This window comes from Desmodus rotundus, chromosome 1 (genome assembly GCF_022682495.2).
Source record: "Desmodus rotundus isolate HL8 chromosome 1, HLdesRot8A.1, whole genome shotgun sequence".
NCBI classification, from domain to species: Eukaryota; Metazoa; Chordata; class Mammalia; order Chiroptera; family Phyllostomidae; genus Desmodus; species Desmodus rotundus.
The window spans coordinates 102,028,711-102,056,335 of record NC_071387.1 but is presented as its reverse complement, the minus strand read 5'-3'; the positions used below and the strand labels follow the sequence as shown (position 1 = coordinate 102,056,335).

The window sequence follows — 27,625 nt, the reverse complement described above, 5'->3', positions numbered from 1 at the left end:
GTCACAAAATTCTGCCTTGTCCACCAACAGGTGACTCTCCAAATTCAGGCGCATGAGTATGTGCATGATGGGCCCTGGGGCCTTCTTTTAGGGTGCTTCTAGATGATGGGAAGGCATAGATTGTTGGACATCTGAGTGTGATCACCCTATGTGGTCTCAGGGGAAAGGCAGAAGGTCCCACCCTCTGCCCACCTACCAAAACAAACAATGTAGGACTGCAATCATGCAATTACATTTTTGGTGTTCTTGAAGAATGAGCTCCCAGCAAAGCAAATTTAAGAAGCCTTAAATTAACTACAGAAGCACTCGCTGCACTTAACAAACGAAGTCCCTGCTAAATAAATGTCAGGTTTAATTGGGACTCTTGTCCCCTGCCTGTACCCAGCCCCTGAAGTGAAGGGGAGTGAGCCGGCACAAACCACCTGCAGAGGCAGCTCAGAGCCCAGCACACAAGACCACTCCCCAGGGCCCTGCTCCAAGAAACCCCCGTCATTGCAGCTCATGGGAACTGAGCGAAATCACAGCAGTACCCTTTAACACTGTTCACAGAGATCCTGGCAGATAGGAATTCTAAGCACATGCCTGTCTCCATTTAATCACCAGTGATTATGCAGTCTGTGGGGCAATAATGGTGGAATTAAACATGGAAATGCTAATTCTGACTTAAGACATTTCACCTGGACAGATGGGTGACCTTCTCCCTCTTCCCTTAGCAGATGGGCACCATTGAAAGCTCATATCCATTATCTCCCCCCATACATCTCCCCTCCATCAGCCCCTCAGCTCTATCTGTACATTTCATTTTATACATTTTCCAAATGGTTCCATTATGGTTCGTGAGGCTCAAGAACCCAAACAAATTTCTCAAGCAGATAAACCAGCTTCTGATACCAGCTGGCCAGCTCCTCAGAATGGCTGTCATGCACGAGAGAGGGCTCCTCGCAGAGGCCATGGTTCCCTTCCTGGGGCCACATCCTGACTGTCATGGGCCCAAGGCACTTTTGCCTCTGGGCTCGTTTCCTGATTAAAAATACATATATTAAAATTATTTTTGACTGTATTGATATAAGGATGAATGTCACTACTATATATTTAATTTTTTTCTTCAACCTAAAAGTTCAATTTTTTCCCTTCGGATTTTAAAAGAAATGAGAACATTTCCAGTGGTCCTAGACACTGTGTCTGCTGTGCCAGGTGGAGAACTTGATCCTGATATTTCTTCTCCCAGCTGCCCCAGGAGAGCGGCTGCTCACAGCGGCTTCAGAGCCAAAGCCAGAATACGCCACAGGAGGAAGGTTCCACTGCTCAGCCCCCCTGCACTTCCCATGGGGGCACCCCACATTTCCCTAACAAAGAACAGCTACATATCCAGCCAAGAGCTGCTTTTCTCCTGGGTCAGCAGGACCCACATTCTGAAGTCAGAGCGCCTAGGCTTGAACCCCGACACCATCAAGTACCCGCTATATGACCTCAGCCAAGTGGCTTTGCCTCTCCAGGCCATGATGTCCTCAAAGTAAGTGGGGAGTGTGCAGCACCTGCCTCACCACATTGCCGGGAGGATTTAATGAGATAAAACATGAAAGGTGCTCCACGAATGACAGTCGGCTTTGTGCAATTAGTGGTGGCAGTGGTGCTCTTAGGTCATGGACCCCTCTTAAGAATCTGATGGGAGTTATTCTTACCCAGAGAAAGGACGTCCATAATGTCCCATACATTTCAGAGGCACTCAGACCATCACCACCTGACCCAAATCCCTAAAATGCACCGAACCCTGGATCATCTCAGAACCCATTGGCTCATCTTTAGACAACCCAGTTGGTTCTGTAGGAAAGAGCATGATGAATAAGGTGAGAACCAAACTAATATCCCCCAAAACAAGAATGGCACTAATGCTAATATTCACAGTGCTGTGGGGACATCCATACTCAGGCAGCCTTGTCACCTGGTCCTTACTCCCTTCATCAACTGCCATGACTTGGGGCCATCCCAGAAGACTGCAGGGAGAAGGAGGCAGCTTCATGCATGCAGTGAATGGAGTAACAGGCCCATGTTCAAATCATGCCACTTGGCAATGAGTGATTTTGGGCAATTAGCATCACTGCCCCTGCCTTCATTATCTTATCTCTAAAGACGGGACAACAGCATCTGCCTTTCAGGTTGGTTATGAAGATGAACAGGAGAGCATTATGCTAAGTGAAATAAGCCAGGAGGTGAAAGACAAATACCATATGATCTCACCAATAAGTGGAACCTAATCAACAAAACAAACAAGCAAGCAAAACATAACCAGAGACACTGAAATTAAGAACAAACTGACAGTAACCAAAGGGGAGGGTGCAGGAGATAACAGGGGGTAAAGGGGGAAGGGTTTTTAGGAACATGTATAAAGGACACATGGACAAAACCAAAGAGGATCAAGGGTGGGAAGTGGGGGTGGCTGGGGTGGGGGGCAAATAGAGACAACTGTACTTGAACAACAATATAAAAAAGTTAAAACAAAAAAGAAAGAAAGAAATCAAACAGGTTATGGGGCAATCAGCTCAGCACCTGGCACAGAATGGAAGCCCATCTCCTCCATGGGCCATGGTGGCTTTCGTTTGCATATTCCTAGTAAGTGATCACGTGGAGCACCTTTTCATGTGTACTTATTTTGGTGTGTTTGTCTTTTCTGTGAAGTGCCTCCTCAAATCTATGCCAATTTTTTTCTAAGTGAATTATGGGAGTAAGTTATATATCTTAACTGTAAGCCTTCTGTCCGATAATACGTACATATGGCAAGTGCTTATCCTTTCTCTGTGCCTGCTTTTTTTGTTCTCTTAAAGGTGTCTTCTGATGAACCAAAGTTCTTAACTTTAATAAGACCCAGTTTATCAATATTTCTTTATGGTTAGAATACTTTGTTCTAAGAAATCTTTGCCTACCCCGAGGTCATGAACACATTCTATGTTATCTATTAGAAATGTTATTGTTTGAAACTTTCACATTTAAATCTAAAATCCAGCTGGAATTGGTTTTTGACATGGTGCGAAGTAAGAGTCAAGATGAATGCTTTTCCAATATTAACCAGTGGACCCCAGGCATTTACTGAGAAGTATTACCTCCCACAGATCTGTAGCACCTCTTTGATATCAATAAAATGTTTGTGTGTGGAAAAATAATAACAATACAAACCACGGATATTAAATAAGAAAGAAAAGGTAGATGAGGGAATGGTAAGAAATTAATTTCTCAGGTCTAATAAGATTCTACTATTTACAGTGTCACCCCAGCTGAACACCAACCCCCTATTCAAGTTTTTCATAAATCAAGAATTGATTCTAACCTTATGTGGGCATGTGGGTGTGCTCTCTGCCCACAAGTCCCTAGCTCAGCCAAAACGAGAATAGCAGGTGCATTTTCCCCCTCATTATACCTGGAAGGAAACAGAGACCCAAAAATGCTGAATAATGCTCACTGTGCCCGGGAAACATGGATGTGGGGATTCTCACACAAGTCTGTCTAATCCCAAAGCCCAGAGTTGTCTCCTCTACGCTCTGCTGCCCAGGCCTAGGCAGAGTGGAAAAGATCTGGGGAAAAGGTGATATCAGAGCTGAATCTTAAGAGAAAAATAGCTTTTCAGGTTCCTTATCTGCTCAAAGTAAGCAGAGAGGAACTAGCAGCTCACTTGAAATCATAGGACCAGGAGAAGCTCTGGCTCTACTTTAAATTTGAAAATAGCTCAAAGAACAATGCCCAGGACACACTTTAAAAAGTCAGGCAGGTAAACAAAGTCTTTAGGAATCAGATGATCTGTGGTTTTATGTACGTGAATACCTGTGCACATATGGCATCCTTTAATAAAATTGATTTTCTTACGTTTCATCACGTGATAAAGTCTCACTCCCACGTATAATCATTAAAAAGTGCTGAATGACATTACTAAATTTCAGATGGCTCAGACACATGACAAACATTGTGAACCCCTAGGTAAGCTTCAGGATGAATTAACTCTGACGCTACTCACTGTGGAGTGCAAGCACTCAGTTCTATCTAGTTCTGTCTGAGAGTATTGCCATCAATCGCTACATACATCTCAGTGAAAAATAGTGAGAGAGAGACAGAGAGAAACAGAAGTTGAGAGAGACTTTTTTATGAAACCCTAAGTGGAACTTCTGGTTCCAATGGAAGACCGCAGATGGACATGCATTTATCTTCTAAGACCCCATTACAATGCTGTAAAGGAATTTTTTAAGCCATGGACAGACACACAAGATTTTTTTTTTTTTTTTAAAGAGGGAAATAATCTGTTAAAGACAGATTTTAATAAATCCCTGGAGTATAGTTGAGGAAGTGGCAACAGGAAGCAGGGTAGAGGAAACTCTAGCTGAGACAACATGAGGAAGCAGAGGGATCAGCCAAGGAAGAAGCCGGTTTCCCTGCGAGAAGCCCAGAGAGCCTTGCAACTCCCTGCAAACCCAGCAAAACCTCCTGCATCCAGCAGGGAAGTCCCAAGATGACAGCTGCTCAGCATAGTAGACTGGACCTGTGAGGATGTGAGAAGGGTGTCTTTGGAAAAAATAAAAGAGAAAAACTTTAATCATAAAAATAATATAAGGAAACCTTGAAAAAAATTAAGATACAACAAAGGTAAATAGTTCAAAGGAGGGTGAAAAAAGGCAACTATAAACTCCAGAATAAAAAAAAGAACAAGAGCTAAAATGTCATCTTAGTACTATTGACCCTGAAAGGAATGATATTTACACAGCCAAAATAATGTAAGCTGTATTTATTAATTTTGGTAAATACAGTAAAAAAAATAATAATCTGTCAAGGTTGGGGAAGGGAGAGTGTGGGATGCAAATAATGTCAAATCTCATTTATCACAGCCAGAAATCTCAATTAACAATGACTGAAATTGATCAGTCAAGAACCCCTGATATATACATACTTTTTGAGCCATGGTAGTAACTACCACAGGGAACTTGAAGCTAAAAGAATTCAAAGTTATGCCTCTGGGGAGTGAACAAATGTAGAAAGTGATTTTTTTTCCCATTATATGCTTTTCCATACTACTTTATTTTTAACCACAAGCACGATCATTTTGAATTAAATGTATTCTAAGACTCAGGGACATGTGTATGTGCGCATGTATGCGTGACTCCCTGGGTCTGAGATCAGATATGTGTTGTAAATGCATCAAAACGCCGGGAATAAAACATCCTCCAGTACTAGTGGGGGTGGGGAAGAAGTGCCCGCAGAGAAGGGTGGAGTAAGAAGATAAGGGAATATTCATTTTCTTCTATAAAGCTGTTGTTTTGTTTTACCACCGGCAGGTGTTATTTGTGTGATTCAAGTGGGGTGGGGAGGATGGCAGGGAGAGAATCAGGAGTGTGGACGATACTGGGCCAGTGGGTGTGAAACATTAAAGAGAAGAGAGAAAAGGACTGCACATCTCAGTGCCCAGAAAAGTCTCCTGATCTGAGCACAGAAATGGGACTTGTCAAATGTTACCCTCAACCCTGCCAGGCATGAAACGCAAGCGCAGTAATGACAGTGGCCAGCCTGGGGACCCACCATCTGAAATTTAATAAGCGGGTAGCCAGCTCCATTGCCAAGCCCCAGGAGCAGCCGATTTTTTTTTTGCTGAGAAGCTAAAATGGAAGTGAAAATACTAATTTCATATGTCTGCTCCAAATAGCCAACTGAAATTGCCAAAGTTTTGCTAAGATGCCAGCCACGAGAGAGGTAAATTAGCCTCACCCCGAGTGGCTGCTGCTTCTAGAAAGGATTCTTCTCGCTTTCCACCAAATTATTCCTGCAAACCCTGCTAGTAGCAAAGAACATGGAGGAGATTGAAGCCGGTTCCAACCCAGCCGTGATCTGATACTTTGCCCTGAGGTCTTGCAGAGAGCAGAGCAGACGGATGGGGGCTGCCACAGATACACAGCATAAAGGAATGTGGGGGGTGCGAGGCAGGGCAGAAGAGGCCTGATCTCTCGGAAACAACCCTTACCTTCCTCTGCCAAGCACTGCTGTGCATCTAACTTAACCTTTTGTGATATATCGCTGAGCATGAGAATTCTACAAGATCCCTCCCCTTGAAAAAGGAGTGTCTGGGACACTGGTAGGAGCTGCTATCTGTATCAGCAAAGGTTCTAAATCTTCTTTACTCATTATTTTAAAAGGTAAGTGCAGCAACCTGTTTAAAACTTAAAATGGCTGCCCTCCACCAAGACACAGGGCACGCGCCAGATTTGCACCTACAGTAACAACAGCAGCCAACACTTAGCGCTCATTCCATGCCAAGGGTCGCTCTAGGCAGTCGACATATGCTAACTCAATGACACCTCCTCATAACCCTGTGCAGCAGGGACTATCAGTATCTCATTTTATAGAGGAGACAATAAGGCACAGAGAAGCTAAGTAATTTGCCCAAGGTCACACAGCTAAAAAGTAGATCCAGGATTCAAAACCAAGAAGTTTGACTTCAGAATCTGCCTCTCATCACCTCCACTTGCATGTTTAATAGGTATCTCAAACTTATCATGTTGTAGATAAACTCTTAATATCCTTCCAATCCTATCCTCTCCCTCCCTGCCCCAGGAAAGAAAACTTTTTTTCCCCTAAGTATTCCTTATCTCAAATAATAACAATTCCATCCTCAATTGCTCAGGCCAAAACCGCAGTGGGACCTCTGTCACTAACCCGCCATTTTACAACCAATCTGTCAGGAAATCCCACCTCCAAAATACATCCAGAATTTTAGCGCTGCTCACCATCTCCCCTGGCCTAAATCACCATCCTCTCCCTCCTCAATCACTCCAACAGCTTCCTCATTGCTTACCCCGTCAACCCTGCTACCTCAAACAATTATGAACCCTAAAGTGGAAGCTAAATTATGCCCCTTCTGTGTTCAAAGCCACCAAGTCAAAGTTCATTCAATGGCTTACAAGTCCCTGAGCAACCTTCCAACTCTCCTCAGCTAATACTCTCCTCTATTCTTTCCCCTGAAGCCACACCAGCCCTGTTGCTCTGCTTGAACACAACCAAAATGCTTCCATCTCAGGGCCTTCACACCTGCTGCTCTCTCTGTCCCCCAAGTCTTTCCCTGTTATCAACATGTTTCACTCCCTCATCTCTTCCCTGTTCGGACATCATTCTTTCATCCCTGACAAACTTATTGACATTGAAACCTCTCAAGCCTGCAGCCTGCTATCCACCTTCTCTGCTTTATTTTTCTCTAGAGCACCTACCACCTAGAATACTATTTGTGCAGAGTAGGTGCCCAATAAATATCTCTTTAACTGATTAATAAATAGAGCACCATTTCTGATAGCAAACTCCATGTTTCTTAGGATGTCAATAGGCACTATGTTCAAAAAGTGAGCCACGTCATGCACATTGCTTCGCTCCAGTGATGCAGATGTCCTGTACTGATTTCGATGTACAGCATTTCCTAAATTTATTTGGCCTCAAAACCCTGTTGTCCGATTAGCGTTTCTTGGAAAATTCTAGGCTAAAGAGATTCGGGGGGGACCTAGCTGGAGTAGGAAACTATGAGGGAAAGAAGCTTACTGAGGGAAGGCAAAGATATTGCCATTTACATGCCAACTCCAACTCACTGACAATGATTTCCTAAAGTGCTGCATGGACAAGGATCACAGACATTTCACCAGAACAGGGGCTCCGCTCAATTAGTGATGTCCGCTCAGCGCACAGCGGGAGGGAATAGCATTACAGGTGTTTGTCTTTCCTGCCCAGGGCATTTCTGACATCCAGATGTAACAATGAAATGGGATTTCCCATTTCCTGCAAGGACAGAAATATGAAGAAGAAAGAGTCAATAAAATTTCATAGCTCTCAACATCAGGCTTCTGAAAGCTGCTTTGTCTTGTTAATCAATGAAGTAAAGCACGGTCTTTTAAAAACTCATGGGAAATATGTGATACAAAGTTGAGGAGAAAAACAGCACCCCAGTGTCTACTACAAGCCCCCCATCTGTTATCCTCCATGGAAGTAAACACCTCCCCATCCCCATCCCATGAAAAATAGAAACCAGATGTTTCAGAGACACCATGGGATGAGTTCCCCCCAGGATTTTACTGATCACAGTAGAAACCCATGCAGTGCAGGGCTCAGGATAGGAAAGCTTGACTTCTCTTCAATATGAGCCCCAGCTTCTATAGCTCAGTGTAGCAGGGAAAACAGGCCCCACACAGATTCCAAAACACATCACATGCACTTGGTCCCAGACTCACATGACTAAAGCAGCATTCTGTGCGGCCAGCAGTTCAGACTCCACACAAGGCAGCCATCACTCACCCCAGCCCCCTCGCAAGCCCACCTGGAGAAAAGCACACAAACTGCATGCGAGTTAAAACCTCCTTGTGGGAAGTAAAACTCCTCCAAATCCATAAGCAAAAGACAACTCATTGAAAAATGGAAAAGACATGAAGAGGCCAATTTCATGAAACCAGATCTAAGTTTCCAATAACCTCATGAAGGGATTCAAAATTATTGGGAATAGGGAAAATGCAAATGAAAATCCCTTTGTGTGGCTAACATCCCACCATTCTTGAAATTTGTCTTCCACAGAGATGCTATTTTCTTCATATCTCTCATCATCAACTATGATGGATTTATATGTATTTAATTTCTCTCTTCTCTGCTAGCCCATGTGCTTCATGAAGGAGTAACGATGTCTGTTTTATTCACTACTATGTTCCCAAGACTTAGAAGAGCGTCTGGCAATAGTAGGTGCTTAACAAATATTTGTTTGATGAATGATTGATTGAATGAATGAATGAATGAACAAACGAATGAACTAATGAACACACAAATGAACAAAGCACAGTTAGATCTTTGCAGCAGCCCTGGGGTGGGATTTCACATTCATGCATGCGTCACTAAGACAGACTGATTGCCCCTTGGAAAGTATGTTGGAACAAAGGGTATAGCTGCTGCTTTCCACTCACCCAATCTGGTTCAAGGAGTGAGAGGAACAAGGGCTGTTCCAAGCTCCACACACCTATCTAGAGATCAATGCAAAGGATTACCTAACACCTTCCCACAGGAATATCACAGGGGAGCCTGCTGATTTAATGTTCCTAAAAGGTATAGTGGAGAATGCTACCAATGTGTAAATTCTCCCAAAACTTAAGCCTTTAAATTCAACTGCACAGGGGCTGTCAGAAAGCAATATTTTGTGAGCTACGGATTCCAATAAAACTCACTCTGAGATGATGAAGCCTTCCTTGATAGCCTAAGGGCTGATATATGAATAATCTGCCAGCATTATGCTGTGTCACTTAAATATTCCTTTGGAGATTTGTCAGGAGAAAATTTAAGTAAAATTAAAGTTCAGATGGAAATGAAAAATTAAGGTATGATCAAATCTATAATCTCATATTGGATCTTTTTTAAATTGTAGATAAAAACCCATTTAAGTTTTCCTGTTTTGTATTTATGGATCCAAACTGAGGTATCCCACTGTGCCTTGTTTAAAAGGCTTATATGCAGGGTTTGGGACTCCCCATCTTATTTACATGCTGAACCCAGCTCCAGGGGAAAAAACGGCATCTCAGTTTCTAAGAGCAATCCAATTGTAATCATTTTTGCTTTATTGGAATTTTCATAGGAGTCCAGGTACAAGAGATTTAAAATTAATCTAAGTTATAAACAAAGCAAAAATGAAAAGAAATGGAATGCATGGTAATTCAATACCTTTTATACATGGATCCTTTTTCCTAAAATATGCACCATGGTGTGGGACGGAGGAGAGGTCTGAAGCATTGTTTGGAACAAAATCCGTTGAAGTCAGAAGCATGTCTAAAGTTTATCTAAAACACTGGTGTCGAATTCTGGTCAAGATGGAGGTGGAGGTAGACACGCTTCGCCTCCTCACAGAACCAGAATAATTGCAACTAACTGCAAAACAAGTAACACCCAGAACTGCCAGAAAATAGAACTGTATGGAAGTCCAACAACCAAGATTTAAAGAAGTCACATTCATCCAGACGGGTAGGAGGACAAAGGCACGGAGTCCGGGCAGAGAGGCGAGGAGACACAGTGTGCCATGGAGAGGCAGTGATTAAACAGATGGTCCCACATTCATGTGTGGTGGATAAAAATTGGGAGGGGTACCTTGGGAGTGAGCAATCCCAGCTCTGGGCCAGACTGCACAGTCCAGGGTTCCAGCACCAGGAAGATAAACCCCTATAACACCTAGCTGTAAAAACCAATGGGGGTTGAGATGGTAGAAGAAAGTTCTTATTTCTCAGGAGAGTCTATTTAAAGGGCCTGCACAGACTTAGAACATATGCAACCCACCCACTCTGGCATTCACCACCAGGGCAAGAGCAGAAAGGGCACCAGTCAAAGAGGGGAAGGGGGTAAAGTGCCTGGAAACAGGGTGAGTACCAGGCAAACCTCCAGAAGTCAGGTGGCAGCATTGTTCCCTCTCCAAGCCCTCCTCCCACACAGAGCCACAATGTGGTGAAGTGGATTGCCCAACCTGGCAGATACCTAAGACTCCACCTCATACAACTTAACAGATGCACTAAGACAGGGAGTCAAAGCAGCTCTACCTAGTACACAAAAACAAACACAGGAGGCTGTCAAATTGAAGAGACAAAGAAATATGGCCCAAATGAAAGAACAGAACAAAACCCCGGAAAAAGAACTAAACAAAAGGGAGATAAGCAATCTATCAGATGCAGAGTTCAAAATGCTAGTGATAAAGATGCTCAGAGAACTCACTGGGTATGGCAACAACATAAAGGAAGAAATAAAGGTTACACTAAGTGAGATAAAGAAAAATCCACAGAGAACCAACAGTGAAGGGGAGGAAGACAGGATTCAAATCAATGATTTGGAACGTAAGGAAGAAATAAACATTCAACCAGAACAGAATGAAGAAACAAGAATTCAACAAAAATGAGCATACTATAAGAAGACTCTGGGACATCTCCAAAAGTGCCAACGTCTGAACCATAAGGGGTGCCAGAAGGAGAAGAGAAAGAGCAAGAAATTGAAAACTTATTTGAAAAAAATAATGAAAGAAACCTTCCCTAATTTAGTGAAGGAAACAAACATACAAATCCAGGAAGCACTTATTCCAGGAAGCAAATAAGTTGGACCCAAAGAGGATCACACCAAGACACATCATAATGAAAATGCCAAAGGTTAAAGATAAAGACAGAATCTTAAAAGGAGTCAGGGAAAAGCAGAGAGTTACCTACAAACAACTTCCTATAAGACTATCAACTGATTTCTGAAAAGAAACTTTGGAGGCTAGAAGGGATTGGCAAGAAATATTCAAAGTGATGATGAAAAGCAAGGACCTACAGCCTAGATTACTCTATCTAGCAAAGCTATCATTTAGAATGGAAGGGTAGATAAAGTGCTTCCCAGATAAGGTCAAGCTAAAGGAGTTCATCATCACCAAGCCATTATTACATGAAATGTTAAAGGGACTTGTTTAAGAAAAAGGAGATCAGGACTTCTAACCAAGATGGAGGGGTGGGTAGACACACTGTGCCTCCTCGCACAACCAAAAGAAGGACAACAACAATTTAAAAACAAAAAACAACCAGAACTGACAGAAAATCGAACTGTATGGAAGTCCAACAATCAAGGAGATAAAGAAGAAACATTCACCCTAATCTGTAGGAAGGGTGGAGACAGGCAGCCAGGTGGAGAAAGGCATCCAGGCGGAGAGGACACGCAGCAAGGTGGTGGCTGGCGGACTCAGCAAGGTGGCAGTTTGTGAAGAGGGGTGGGCAAAGCTGCAGCTGGCCAGCGAGGCAGCAGCTGGTGGACCGGTCGAAAGACCGTGCAACCCAGAGTTCCAGTGTGGGGAAATAAAGACCCAAACCACCGACTGAAAACACCTGTAGGGGTTGAGGCAGCAGCTGGAGAAACTCCCAGCCTCACAGGAGAGTTTGTTGGAGAGACCAACAGGGGCCTAGAGTGTACACAAACCCACCGACTCGGGAATCAGCACCAGAAGGGCCCAATTTGATTGCGGGTAGCAGAGGGAGTGACTGAAAACCGTCAGAGAGTGGAGCAAGCGCCATTGCTCCCTCTCACACCCCTCCCCCACATACAGCATCACAGGGCAGCTACAAGCATTACCCTGCCCCAGTGAACATCTAAGGCTCCACCCCTCTACATAACAGGTGCTCCGAGACAAAAAAAAAAAAAAAAAAAAAAAGGCCCAAATGAAAGAACAGATCAAAGCTCCAGAAAAAATACAACTAAGTGATGAAGAGATAGCCAACCTATCAGATGCACAGTTCAAAACACTGGTAATCAGGATGCTCACAGAATTGGTTGAATTTGGTCACAAATTAGATGAAAAAATGAAGGCTATGCTAAGAGAAACAAAGGAAAATGTACAGGGAACCAATAGGGATGGGAAGGAAACTGGAACTCAAATCAACATTGTGGACCAGAAAGAAGAAAGAAACATCTAACCAGAAAAGAATGAAGAAACAAGAATTCAGAAAAATGAGGAGAGGCTTAGGAACCTCCAGGACATCTTGAAACATTCCAACATCCGAATTATAGGAGAGCCAGAAGGAGAAGAGGAAGAACAAAAAATTGAAAACTTATTTGAACAAATAATGAAGGAGAACTTCCCTAATCTGGCAAAGGAAATAGACTTCCGGGAAGTCCAGGAAGCTCAGAGAGTCCCAAAGAAGCTGGACCCAAGGAGGAACACACCAAGGCACATCATAATTACATTACCCAAGATCAAAGATAAGGAGAGAATCTTAGAAGCAGCGAGAGAAAAGGACACAGTTCCCTACAAAGGAGTTCCCATAAGACTGTCAGCTGATTTCTCAAAAAAGACCTTGCAGGCAAGAAAGGGCTGGAAAAAAGTATTCCAAGTCATGAAAGGCAAGGACCTACATCCAAGATTGCTCTATCCAGCAAAGCTTTCATTTAGAATGGAAGGGCTTCTCAGATAAGGTCAAGTTAAAGGTGTTCATCATCACCAAGCCCTTATATGAAATGTTAAAGGGATTTATCTAAGAAAAAGAAGATAAAAAATACGAACAGTAAAAATGACAGCAAACACACAGTTATTAACAACCACACCTAAAACAAAAACAAAAACAAACTAAGCAAACAACTAGAACAGGGACAGACCCACAGAAATGGAGATCACATGGAGGGTTAGCAACAGGGGAGTGGGAGGGGGAGAGAGGGGGGAAAGGTACAGAGAATAAGTAGCATAAATGGTAGGTAGAAAATAGACAGGGGGAGGGTAAGAATAGTGTAGGAAATGTAGAAGCCAAAGAACTTATATGTACAACCCATGGACATGAACTATAGGGGGGGAATGTGGGAGGGAGGGGGTGTGCAGGATGGAGTGGTGTGAAGCGGGGGAAATGGGACAACTGTAATAGCATAATCAATAAAATATATTTAAAGAAAAAGAAAAAGGAGATCAAAACTATGAACATTAAAATGACAACAAACTCAAAACTATCAACAACTCAATCCAAAAAAAGAGGAAAAAACCTAAGCAAACAACCAAAACAGGAACAGAATCATGGATATGGAGATCATTTGGAGGGTTATCAGCTGGGAGGGGAAAGAGCAAGTACAGGAGAAAAGGTACAGGGAGTAAGAAGCATAAATGGTAGGTACAAAATAGACAGGGGGTGTTAAGAATAGTATATGAAATAGAGAAGCCAAAGAACTTATATGTACAACCTATTGACATTAACTAAAGGGGGTGAGGATTGCTGGAGGGAAGGGGTTACCAGTGGAAGGGGGCAAAGGGGGAAAAATTGGGACAACTGTAATCAATAAAATATATTTGAGGAAAAAAATAGGTCCTGGCTGGTGTGGCTCAGTGGATTGAGTGCCAGCTTGCAACCCAAAGGGTTGCCAGTTCGATTCCCAGTCAGGGCACATGCCTGGGTTGTGGGCCAGGCCCCAGGGGGTAGGTCGCAGCTTCAATTCCCATTCTCTCCCTCTCTTCCTCCCTCCCCCTCTGTCTAAAAATAAATAAATAAAATCTTTTTAAAAAAGAAAAAAATAAAACACTGGTGTCTATGTCTCCCACAAACAGCCTTTCCCAGGTTTCAGAATATTCTCTGTCCTTTATCAAACTGAGAGAAGCAGCTGTATTGGAGAGAGGGGTGACAGCAAGCCAAAGTTTAGAAGCCTCTGAATAGAGACGAAGCTTGACCGTGGAACTGAAATGCACACTCCGAAAGACTATCGTTTACCACAGACTGTGCGCTATGTGTGACCTGTCTGCATATTATATTTTTCCAGTGTGGCTCATGTGCTACAGCCTGACAGTATATCCCAAGGAGAGCAAGAATGGCATTCAATGTGCCCTGAGCTGTGGGGATCCATCAATATCATGATGCTTGTATTAATGAAAGTAGTGAAGCATTCTCTCTGGTCTAGACCAGCAGTGTCTCTGAGTCTAAGCTTAAGACAGTGCTTTTACCCTGAATCAAAAATAATAAGGATTATTTTCTAATTTGCAGTTTTATATATCAACCAAAAGGATATTTCCAAAAGCATGTACAGAGAATACTTAAAAAATATTTTATTAAGCCAAAAGAAGTTGAAAAAGAAGGACTGAAGGAACAAAGGACAGATGATTTAAGTAGGAAATAAAACTCAAGGTAGCAGATTTAAGCCCAAATGTATTAGTAATTACATTAATTGTAAACGGCCTAAACATTCTGTGTAAAAGGCACAGAATGATAGTTTTGTGACAGGCAACCTCTGTGTTAAACTCCTGTGTTTTCAGGTTAAGCTTCTGTGCTTTGTCCTTGTTTTTACCAGATAAGGTAGCTGGACCAAACTTCCGCTTTGGGCTTCTGTAACCTTGCTTTGCCACGTAGGCAGGGAGCAGGGAGCTATTTAAACCCCGAAAGGTCAGAGCTTGGGGCCCAGAATTTGGAGACTGCCTCCTCTGGGTCCACATGCGTAAATAAACTCCATTTCACTACCCCAGGACTTCGTCTGAGTCAGTTTTCCATAACAGTTTGAACTAAAAAGTAAGATTAAACTATATGCTATTTATAAGAAACATAAGCAAGAGAGAAAAAATGTGCAAGATGGAAGCCACAGTTATTTTGTAACATCCCATCACTGTTTCCATATTCTATTCATTAAATGTCATTCACTCAAGTAAAGGGGATTACACAAGGATGTGAACATCAAGAAACAGACGCAGCCCTGGCTAGGTAGCTCAATTAGTTGGAACATCATCTCCATGTACCAAAAGGTTGTGGGTTCGATTCACAGTCAGAGCACATACCTAGGTTACGGGTTCAATTCTCTGTCAGGGCATGTACAGGAGGCAACCAATTGATGTCTCTATCTATCTATCTATCTATCTATCTATCTATCTATCTCTATCTCTATCTCTATCTCTCCCCCCCTCCCTTCCTCTCCCTCTAAAATCTATAAACATATCCTTGGGTAAGGATTTAAAAAAAGAAGCAGAGACAATTGTAAGCCATTTTATTAGAGGCTGTCTACCATAGACAAATCTAACTAGAGTGATCAAGAAAAAGAGAAAAAAGACACAAATTACCAGTATCAGAAATTAAAGCCCTGGCTGGTGTAGCTCAGTGGAATGAGCGCAGGCTGCAAAGCAAAGGGTCACTGGGTTGATTTCCCAGTCAGGGCACATGCCTGGGTTGTGGGCCAGGTCCCCAGTGGGGGCCATGTGAGAAGCAACCACACATTGATACTTCTCTCCCTCTCTTTCTCCCTCCCTTCCCTTCTCTCTAAAAATAAATGAATAAAAATTTAAAAAAATTAATTAAAGAGGTAATATCAGTACGGATCATATAGATACTAAAAAAAATAATGAGATAAAATGGACAACAATGTGTCAATAAATTCAACAACCTAGATGAAATGGATAAAATCCCTGAAAGACACAAATATCAAAACTGATACAGCTAACATCATACTCAATGAGCAAAAACTGAAAGCATTTCCCTGAAGGTCAGGAACAAGACAAGGATGTCCACTTTGACCACTCTTACTCAATGTAGTACTGGAAGTCTTAGCCACAGTGATCAGAAATGAAGAAGAAATAAAAGGCATCCAAACTGGAAAGGAGGAAGTAACAGATGACATGATAATATATATATAGAAAATCCTAAAGAGTTCACAAAAAAAACTACTAGATCTAATAAATGAATTCAGCAAAGTAGCAGGATACAAAATTAATATCCAGAAATCAGTGGCATTTTTATATAGCAATAATGAACTCTCAGAAATAGAAACTAAGAAAACAATCCTATTTACTATTGCAACCAAAATAAATAAATAAATAAATAAGGTACTTAGGAATAAACTGAACCAAGGAAGACCTGTACTCAGAAAACTATAGGATACTGAAGAAAGAAATAGAGGAAGATACAAACAAGTGGAATCATAAACTGTGTTCATGGATTGGAAGAATTAACATCATTAAAATGTCCATACTACCAAAGCAATCTATAGATTCAATGCAATTCCCGTTAAAATACCAATGGCATATTTCACAGACCTAGAAAAAATATTCCAAAAATTATATGAAACACAAAACACCCCAAATAGCCTCAGCAATCCTGAGAAAGAAGAACAAAGTTGAAGAGATCACAACACCTGGTATCAAACTATACTACAAAGCCATTGTAATCAAAACAACCTGGTACTGACACAAGAAAGGCATATAGATCAATGGAACAGAACAGAGAGCCCAGAAGTAAAACCACACTTTTATGGTCAATTAATATTTTTAAAAGGATGCAAGAGCAAACAATGGAGTAAAAAACATTCTCTTCAAAAATGGTGTTAGGAATATTTGACAGGTACATGCAAAAATATGCAACTAGACCACCAACTTACACTATACACAAGAATTAACTCAAAATGGCCTTTTCCTGTGGGAGCCGCCGGCCAAGAGGAGTGTGCTTTCTCCCCTCAACGCCATGGCATGTGCTCGTCCACTGATATCAGTGTACTCCGAAAAGGGGGAATCATCTGGCAAAAATGTCACTTTGCCTGCTGTGTTCAAGGCTCCCATTCAACCAGATATTGTGAACTTTGTTCACACCAACTTGCGCAAAAACAATAGACAGCCCTATGCTGTCAGTAAATTGGCAGGACATCAAACCAGTGCTGAGTCCTGGGGTACTGGTAGAGCTGTGGCTCGAATTCCCAGAGTTCGAGGTGGTGGAACTCATCGTTCTGGCCAGGGTGCTTTTGGAAACACATGTCGTGGGGGCCGCATGTTTGCACCAACCAAAACCTGGAGCCGTTGGCACCGCAGAGTGAACACAACACAGAAGCGATACGCAATCTGCTCTGCCCTAGCTGCCTCGGCCTTACCAGCGCTGGTCATGTCTAAAGGTCATCGTATTGAGGAAGTTCCTGAACTTCCTTTGGTGGTTGAAGATGAAGTTGAAAGCTACAAGAAAACCAAGGAGGCTGTTTTGCTTCTTAAGAAGCTTAAGGCCTGGAATGATATCACAAAGGTCTATGCCTCTCAGCGAATGAGAGCTGGTGAGGGCAAAATGAGAAACCGTCGTCGTATCCAGCACAGGGGACCCTGCATCATCTAGAATGAGGACAACGGTATCAACAACGCCTTCAGAAACATTCCTGGAATTACTCTGCTTAATGTAAGCAAACTGAACATTTTGAAACTTGCTCCTGGTGGGCATGTGGGCCGTTTCTGCATTTGGACTGAAAGTGCTTTCCACAAGTTAGATGATCTGTATGGCACTTGGCGTAAAGCAGCCTCCCTCAAGAGTAACTACAACCTTCCCATGCACAGGATGCTCAATGCAGACCTCAGCAGAATCTTAAAAAGTCCAGACATCCAAAGGGCCCTCCGAGCACCACGCAAGAAGATTCATCACAGAGTCCTGAAGAAGAATCCACTGAAAAAATCTGAGAATCATGTTGAAGTTAAATCCATACACAAAGACCATGCGCCAGAACACTATTCTTCGCCAGGCCAGGAATCACAAGCTCCGGGTGGGTAGAGCAGCAGCGGCACTAAAAGCCAAATCAGATGAGAAGGGGGTTCCAGGCAAGAAGCCTGTGGTAGGAAAGAAAGGAAAGAAGGTGGTTGGCGTTAAGAAGCAGAAGAAGCCTGTGGTGGGGAAAAAGGCTGCAGCTACCAAGAAACCAGCAGCCGAGAAGAAGCCTGCAGGGAAGAAGCCCACCACAGAAGAAGCCTGTGGCATAAACTTAAAGTTGTTTATCCCATAAAGTACGGACAGCTAGTTTTGAATAAACGTGTCAAAGGCAGTGAGGAAAAAAAAAAGAATTAACTCAAAATGGATAAAAAATTTAAATGTAAGTTGCAAAAGAACACAGGCAGTAAAATCTCAGACATCTCTTGGAGCAATATTTTTGCTGATATGTCTCCCGGAGCAAAGGAAACAAAGGAAAATGTAAACAAATGGGACTACATTAAACTAAAAGGCTTCTGTACAGCAAAAGAAACCATCAACAAAATGAAAACAGAATCCACCATATGGGAGAACATATTTGCCAACGATACATCTGATAAGGGGTTAGGTTAATCTCCAAAATATAAACGAATTGATATAACTCAACACCAAGAAGACAAACAATCCAATTTAAAAATGGGCAAAGGACCTGAATAGGCACTACTCCAAAGAGAAGATACAGATGGCCAATAGACATATAAAAAAAATGCTCAATGTCACTAATCATCAGAGAGATGCAAATTAAAACTACAATGAGGTGTCACCTCACACCTGTCAGAAAGGCTACTATCAATAAATCAACAAACAGCAAGTGCTGGAGAGGATGTGGAGAAAAGGGAGCCCTAGTGCACTACTGGTGGGAATGCGGACTGGTGCAGCCACTGTGGAAAACAGTATGGAGATTCCTCAAAAAATTAAAAATGGGACTGCCTTCTGACCTAATGATTCCACTTTTAGGTACATATCCTAAGAACCCCAAAACACCAATCAGAAAGAATATAGAAAACCTTATGTTCATAGCAGCATTATTTGCAGTAGCCAAGATCTAAAAACAGCCCAAGTGCCCATCAGTAGATGAGTGCATAAAAAAGCTGTGGTACATTTATACAGTGGAATACTATGCGCTGTAAAAAAAAGGGGGGCGGGTCCCTTACCCTTTGCAACAGTGTGGATGGACCTGGACCATATTATGCTAAACAAAATAAGATTGTCAGAGAAAGAAAAATACCATATGATTTCACTAATATGTGGAGTCTAATGAACAGACAAACTAATGAACAAATACAACCAAATGCATGGATACATGGAACAGACTGACAAATGTCAGAGAAGATGTGGTAGGGATACTGGATAAAAGTAGGTGAAGGGACTAGCTAAATAACATATATGCATAGCTTGTGGACACAGATAATAGTATGTTGAAGGCCAGGGGAAGAGGGGGTGGGGGCTGCATGGAGGTGGGCAAAAGGGGGGAAACAGGGGACATCAGTAATAGTGCCATCAATAAAAGCAATGTTTAAGACATTATTGGAAAAACTTTGAAATCCAGAGTCTGTAGTTCAATGAATTAGTACTATTCCAAATGTAATTTCTTGGCTTTGATCAGTGTACTGTGATTATGTATTATGTTAACATTAGGAACATTGGGTGAAAAAAAATAAATAGAACTTTTCTGCAACTTTTCTGTAAGCCTACAATTACTTCAAAATAAAAAGTATTTTAAAAAGAAAAATCTGTGCAAAAGAATATCAAATAATTTATGTAGATACTCAGCCTTCAAGGAGGTGGAACACAACTCCACACTTCTTAAGTGTGGGTTGTGTGTAGTGACTTCCTTCCAAAGAATGAAATATGGAAAAGGGAGGGAAAGGAGCAACTTTACAGTAGAGAAACTGAGCAAATACTTCCGCCAGATGATCAATGTCAGTATCAATAGCGGAAACTCATGTTGACAATATAGACACTTTACCTCTGTGATCATCTTCTTAAGAACTTATGAAAAAACATCAAACCCAACTGAGGGTTATTCTACAAAATGCCTGACCAGTGCTCCTCAAAACCATCAAGGTCATCACACACAAGGAAAGTCTGAGAGACTGTCACAGCCAAGAGCAGCCCGAGGAGACGTGATGCCTAAATGTAACGTAGTGTTCCGGGTGGGATCCTGGAACAGAAAAAAGGACACTAGCTAAAAAATAAGGACTTCTGCATAAAGCGTAGACTTTAGCCTAAAAAATACCAAAACTGAAGAAAAGAAAAAGTAGAAAATATGAATAATCCTATAGCCAATAAGCAAATTGAATTCATAATTTAATATTTTCCCACAAAGAACAGCCCAGTCCCAGATATCTTTACTGGTAAATTCTATCAAACATTTAAGAAAGAAATAATATAAATATTATCCACACTCTTTTGGAAAATAATAGAGAACACTTCAAACTCATTTTATGAGGCCAGCCACACACAAACACTAAAATATCACACACCAATATTCTTCATGAATGTTGATGAAAAAATTCTAAATAAAATGTTTGCAAATTAATTCCAGCATTATATAAAAAGGATAATATAACATGACCAAATGAGGTTTATCTCAGGAATGCAAAATTGGTTCAACACTCAAAAAGCAATTAGCGTAATTCATCACATAAAAAAAAATTTGACAAAATTTAATACCCATTCTTGATTATTTTAAAAACCCTCATCCAATTAGAAATAGAAGGAAACTTTATCAATCTTGTAAAGAGTATTTTGAAACCTCTAGATAAAAAAATAAATACTCTTCTCTTATGATCAGGAATAAGACAAAAATGTTCACTATCACCATTTCTAGCCAACATTTTCCTAGAAGTCTTAGCTAGTTCTATACACCAAGAAAAATAAAGTCATAAAGATTACAAAAAAAATAAAACTGTCACTATTTACAAATGACATTATTGTGTACACAGAAAAACCTATGAAAGCTACAGAAAGCTAACCAGAATTAATGTTTAGCAATATTTTTAGATATAAGATTAATATATAGAAGTCAAATTTTTATATACTAGCAATAAACAATAGGAAAATAAAAAAGTTTTAAGTATATATTATTTAAAATAGTATCAACAGACATCAAATAACTAGGAATAAATCTGAAAGAAAGATTTACAAGACCTCTAAACTGAAAATTACTTTAAAAAGGCCCAAATAGTGGAAAGAAGGGGAAGGCACTAGTCAAGGAATATGTATTAGTGACCCATGGGCACAGACAACGGTGGGGATGGACTGTGGGAGCAGGAGGTGGGATGGGTGGAGGAAAGCAAAGGGGAAAAAATTGGGACAACTATAATAGAACAATAAAATATTTAATTTTTCAAAAACACCCAAATAAATGGGTTTAATAGGGAGAATACAAAGTGTTTAAGATACAGTAACACCAATAGAGTTTGTTCTTAACATAGTCATAAAGATGAGAGACAATCAAAACAGGAATAACTTTATCACCTTGTGACTGAACTATTATTTAACGCTCAGTCTGTGTATCACCTACAGTCAGCATTTGGTCCCCCTAAAATCTCCTTGCATGAAGCCAGCAATATTCTGTCTCAGAGGGAAAAACACTGGCCTCAAGTCTAAATTCCTTCATTGAACTCTGAGCTCCCTGAAGGCCAGGGAATGTTTGTTATTGATTTCTACATCATTCCTGAAACTAAACACAATATCTGGCTGGAAGCATTAACATTTTTTTCGTCAAATGGACTCAACGGGTCCTGGATATATAAACATCTCTCAAGAGGGAACCTGGGACGCAGGGAAGATGCAGACTTTTTAAACAGGAGGGGAAGCTGTCTCTTGCTCTTCTAGTGAAGAACTCTAAGAGACCAAAGTTACAGAGGCCACCAGCAACATAGTCCCTCAAACATGTCTCAAACTTAAGTAAAGACACTGTTTTTCTCATTTTTAAACTTTAACCCTCAGCTAGTTTAGGGCACGCTTTAGATGAGTCAAACTGGAAAAGGACACAAGGCCCAGGGTTAGATCGCCAAGGTGGGATGAAGGAGATATCTGTGAAAATAGCATTCAAAAGATCTCAGGAGGAATTCTGGTGCCATAGACGGAGGCGCCTTTCATAGCCAAGAGACCAATGACCAGAAATTACCTGATAATAATATTAGTAATGGTAATAGTAACAATAACTAACAATGAAGTTAATATTTATTAAGCCTTTACTGAACCAAGTGCTTTCCACACATCCTCTTATTTCATTTTCACTGTATTCCTATGAGGTAGGAAGCGTAGTTACCTCCATTTTATAGATAAAAACTATGGCAGACTTCCCCCTGCTGGTATGCATATATTTTGTGTAATACCTCCACAAATGATGAGTATGGATGAGACCAGGGACTTGCTTCTAACCAACAGAACATGACAAAGAGGATGGGATGTGTCTGACAATTACATAAGACTGTAAACTTGTCTTACGAAGGGACTCTTTTCTGGCCACCTTGGAGAAGCCAGCTGCCATGTTATGAGCCACCATAACAGAGCAGCCCACGTGACAAGGAGCTGAGAAAAGCCTCCCGCCAACAACCAGCAAGAACCAAGGCCCTGAGTCTGGCAAAGAACTGAATGCTGCCAACAACCATCTGATCTCAGAAACAGGCCTATCACCACTTGAGCCTCAGAATGAGAACGCGGCCCAGCCAACTTCTAGAATCGCAGCCTCATGGGACCATGAGCAGAGGAGCCAGCTAAGCTGACCCACAGAGACCGTGCCCTAACAAATGCGTGTTGCTCTGAGCCACTAAGTTTGTGATAACATTACAAAACAATAGACAACTAATGTAAAAACTGAGTCTTACATAACTGACAGAGCTAAGGAAGACATAAAACTTGAATTTTGACCTGATTTCAGGGAAACCTGTTCTGGGAGACACTTACACAGGGCTGTGATGACTCCTCTTTCTGCCTAGGAGTTTCCTACACATATGTCAAACCCGTGACCCCAGCTACCTGTGCCCAGTGTACTTCTGATGCGCAAAGGAACACTGTGTGCTCTCCTCCTTCACTGAGCGCTTATGAAAAGAACCACTTGTCTTCTTCATGCTACATGCACAGGGCAACAGCTTAGTGGCTGATACATGGTGGGGCCCAACTGTGAAATGAAAGACAGGGAGAACAATGGGAAAATCTAATAGTTTGTAGAAGTTCTCAGATCAGTGTGCACTTAATAGTCGCCCAGCATGATTATTAAATAGGTACAGTCCTGCGCCCCACCCACAACTTTCTGACTTGATAGGTCAGAGTCAAAGATAGAGAAGCTACGCAGTTAACAAGGATCCCAGGGCATCTAGTGTAGCTGATTTTAGACTGCATTGTAAAAATTACCTCCCAAAAAATGTAAAGGAAAATGGAAAGGCAGAGCTATGCTAGAGGCTCGAACTAAACACAAGTAAAACATGAAGGTTGATTCTAGGAGGAGAGTCTTAAGCAGGAGCACTCAGCCCCACCACATGTTGGAATCACCTGAGAGCTTTTAACATCCCAGGGCCTAGGTTCCGCACCTGACAAATTACTTTAGAACCTCTGCAGATGCACCACAGACATCAGTATTTTTCATTAACTGAGGTAAAATGTATACAACATAAGAGTCACCATTTTAGAGTATGTATAAAATTCCCTATCATTTAGTGTGTTCACACTCAATGTAGTTCCAAAACATCTCCACCACGCCAGAAGGAAACCTCACACCCACTAAGGAGTCGCACTCCACTCCAGCTTTCCTCCAGCGCCTGGAAACCATTAAGCTGCCTTCTGTCTCAATGATTTGCCTACACTAGATATTTCATATAAATGCTATTATATCATACAACATATACAATAACCAAAAGTTGGAAACAGCCCAAATGTCCATCAATGGATGAAAGGATAAACAAAATGTTGTCTATACATATGATGAAATACTATTCAGCCTTAAAAAGGAATGAAGTACCAATGCATGCTGTAACATGTATGAATCTCGAAAACACTGCACTGAGTGAAAGAGACATCAGTACGTTTTAATCTCCCAGGGGATTCCAAGGTGCAGCCACGTCTGAGACCCACTGGTCTAAGCAATGGATATAGTTCAGGCTAAACTAAATAAGGCAGTCAGGGGAGGGAGGGACATTTCATTGCAGATGACCACGTGTGGATGCCCAGCAGTGGAAGGGATAGGAGTGAGGTGTGACCACAGCAGCGCTAGTCTCAGAGAGCAGACACATTTTAGCTCCACTTGATCCTCAGTCAACTGACATGTTTCATGGGTTCTTCAGTTCTAGGGCAAAGGAGGCCAAGGAGCCCAGTGAGAAGTCAGTTGGAAAGAAAAGTAGCGCTCTTTTCCCTGGAGGTATAAAGAGGTCAGCCTTGATCCCAGCCATGGCCCAATCTAACTCCAAATTCCTTCAGAAATTTGACTTGCCACTTCCCTGAAAACCCAAAGCACTGCCCCAAAGTCAAAGTGGGGCACCCAGGGTTGATACAAGATGAGTGAGCTTTCAAAATCAACTCTAGAGCTTGTACTAAACTAGAATCACACCAGCTGACTTAACCTTCCCCATCAGGGGAAGTGACGATGTCGGTCTCCCAGAGTGTATTTGCACCAGGTTTTAATGAAATATATGGTCGCATCACTCACAGGAGAAACAAATCACAGCCCACACTGGACCTGAGGCTTAACAACAGGGATGAGAGTGTTAGTGCAGGCCGCCGCGGCAATGTTAAACCAGCCAAAATCATCAGTAAAGCTCCCAGCATCATTTCTGCCAAATGACTTGGAGAAAAACCAATGGAGATGCCCTTTAACATTGCCTTCTCTGCACAAGGGGTTACGTCTCCAACACCAAATGTGCTCATTGCAGGGGTCTTACAAATCAAACCAGTGTGAGCACTGACTGTCCTTCCATCACAGGCCAGGAGTGGAGTCAGACCAGAAGAATAACACTGGCACAAATCTGAATGGATGTTACTCCCCCACAGCAATCCAGATTATTTTAATATGTTTTCTTGGTGGCATTTCATATTTCTCACAAAAGTAAATGAACATCCCTCTGTGATGAATTAAAATAAAGAATTAATAAGTTCAAGACATGAGAGGGGGGGTGTTATCCGTACAAGAACATACTGCAAACGGCATTTCGAAGTCCAGACAGCTTCATCATAAACACCAACACTCCTATTAGCAAACACACCTCAAGTAATCTCAGAATGGAAGACCCACTTGGCAGTGCGCTTCAAGCTTTTCGTTCCCACCTTTCCTCTCCCAGCCTCCAGCCCACCCAAACCACATTCAATGGCCTGCAGCTCTTACCTCCTAATTCTCTCTGGAATCTATTCACTGCTCTGCCATCCCTCTGGCACCACTATTAACTAGTTGTTGGACTGTAAACGTCTTTACTGAGCATGGATTATCTCATTTCATCCCCATTTCACCACTGGGAGGTTAAGTGGGATGCCCATGGTGACACAGTTGTGTGAAGCTCCAACACCTTAACTGCGGATCTGTGTGGCCCAACACCTCCCTTCTCCAGCCTCCCTTCCTGACATCCCCACTTGCCCTCCAGCCTCCAGCCACACCAACCTCCCTCAACTTCCCTACATTACCTTCAAACTCAGGGCCTTCGCATGTGCTCTTCTTTGTTCTGAAAGGCCCTTCTGACACTTGCTCAGTACCATTTCATCAAGGAAGAGATTGTTTTTGTATGTATTGAAATACAATGTTCTAAAACTACCTTTAGACTATTTGCAAGTAAAAGCTATAACAAAGACTAAAATCTAAAGAAAAAGAAAGAAATACAATGCACATACCAAGAAGGTGAAGGGATTAGCCAAAGAATTATGCATGACCCATGGACATGGGCAACAATATGGGGACTGCCTGAGGGAGTTGGGGGTTGCTGGGTGGAGGGGAGTAAAGGGGAAAAATTGGGACAACTATAGTAGCATAAACAATAAAATATTAAATAAAAATAAAATAAAATAATGAAAAAAAGAAATATAATGCACATACCAGACTATCCATTTAAAGTGTACAATTCAATCAATGGTCTTTAGTATATTCACAAAGGGGTAACCATCATAACAGTCAGTTCCAGCACATATTTATCACCCCAAAAAGAAAACCCATATCCACCAGCACCTCCTCCCCACCCCCCAGTCTCTGGCAATGACTAACCTTTCTGTCCCTATGGCTTTGCCTGTCATGCACATTACATATAAATGGAACCACGAAACATGTGGCCTTCTGTACCTGGCTTCTTTAACTCAGCACAATGTTTTTGTTGTTGTTGTTGTTTCTTTTTTTTCAGATTTTTAAAAATATATTGTATTGATTATGCTATTACAGTTGTCCCCTTATCCCCCCTTTATTCCCCTCTACCCCACACACATCCCACCCACCCACAATCCTCCCCTTTAGTTCATGTCCACAGGTGATACATATACGTTCTTTGGCTTCTACATTTCCTAGACTATTCTTACTCTCCCCCTGTCTATTTTCTACCTACCATTTATGCTACTTATTCTCTGTACCTTTACCCCCTCTCTCCCCCTCCCACTCCCCTGTTGATAACCCTCCATGTCATCTCCATTTCTGTGGGTCTGTTCCTGTTCTAGTTGTTTGCTTAGTTTGTTTTTATTTTTGTTTTAGGTGTGGTTGTTAATAACTGTGTGTCTGCTGTCATTTTACTGTTCGTATTTTTGATCTTCTTTTTCTAAGATAAGTGCCTTTAACATTTCATATAATAAGGGCTTGGTGATGATGAACTCCTTTAACTTGACCTTATTTGAGAAGCACTTTATCTGCCCTTCCATTCTAAATGATAGCTTTGCTGGATACAGCAATCTTGGATGTAGGTCCTTGCCTTTCATGACTTGGAATACTTCTTGCCAGCCCCTTCTTGCCTGTAAAGTTTCTTTTGAGAAATCAGCTGACAGTCTTATGGGAACTCCTTTGTAGGGAACTGTGTCCTTTTCTCTTGCTGCTTCTAAGATTCTCTCCTTATCTTCAATCTTGGGTAATGTAATTATGATGTGCCTTGGTGTGTGCTTCCTTGGGTCCAACTTCTTTGGGACTCTCTGAGCTTCCTGGACTTCCTGGAAATCTATTCCCTTTGCCATATTAGGGAAGTTCTCCTTCATTGTTTTTTCAAATAAGTTTTCAATTTCTTGCTCTTCCTCTTCTCCTTCTGTCAACCCTATGATTTGGATGTTGCAACATGTAAAGTTGCCCCAGAGATTCCTAAACCTCTCCTCGTTTTTTTGAATTCTTGTTTCTTCATTCTTTTCTGGTTGGATGTTTATTTCTTCCTTCTGCTCCAAACCATTGATTTGAGTCCCAGTTTCCTTCCCGTCACTGTTGGTTCCCTGTACGTTTTCCTTTATTTCACTTTTCATAGCCTTCACTACTTCTTCTATTTTGCAACCATATTCATCCATTTCTGTGAGCATCCTGATTACCAGTGTTTTGAACTCTGCATGTGATAGGTTGGCTATCTCTTCATCGCTTGGTTGTATTTTTCTGGAGCTTTGATCTGTTCTTTCATTTGGGCCATTTTTTTTTTGTCTCGGTGCACCTTTTAGGTAGTAAGGGGCAGAGCCTTAGGTGTTCACCAGGGTGGGGCAACCCA

At 41.7% G+C, this 27,625-nt stretch overlaps 1 protein-coding gene and 1 pseudogene across 1 annotated transcript in view; one reads left to right on the top strand and one right to left on the bottom strand.

The window, feature by feature from the left end:
* Positions 1-27,625, bottom strand: part of RBFOX1 (RNA binding fox-1 homolog 1) — a 2,121,844-nt gene that overhangs the window by 2,068,089 nt on the left and 26,130 nt on the right. The gene's annotated exons all lie outside the window — the stretch shown is intronic.
* Positions 16,922-18,237, top strand: LOC112298488 (large ribosomal subunit protein uL4 pseudogene; annotated as a pseudogene).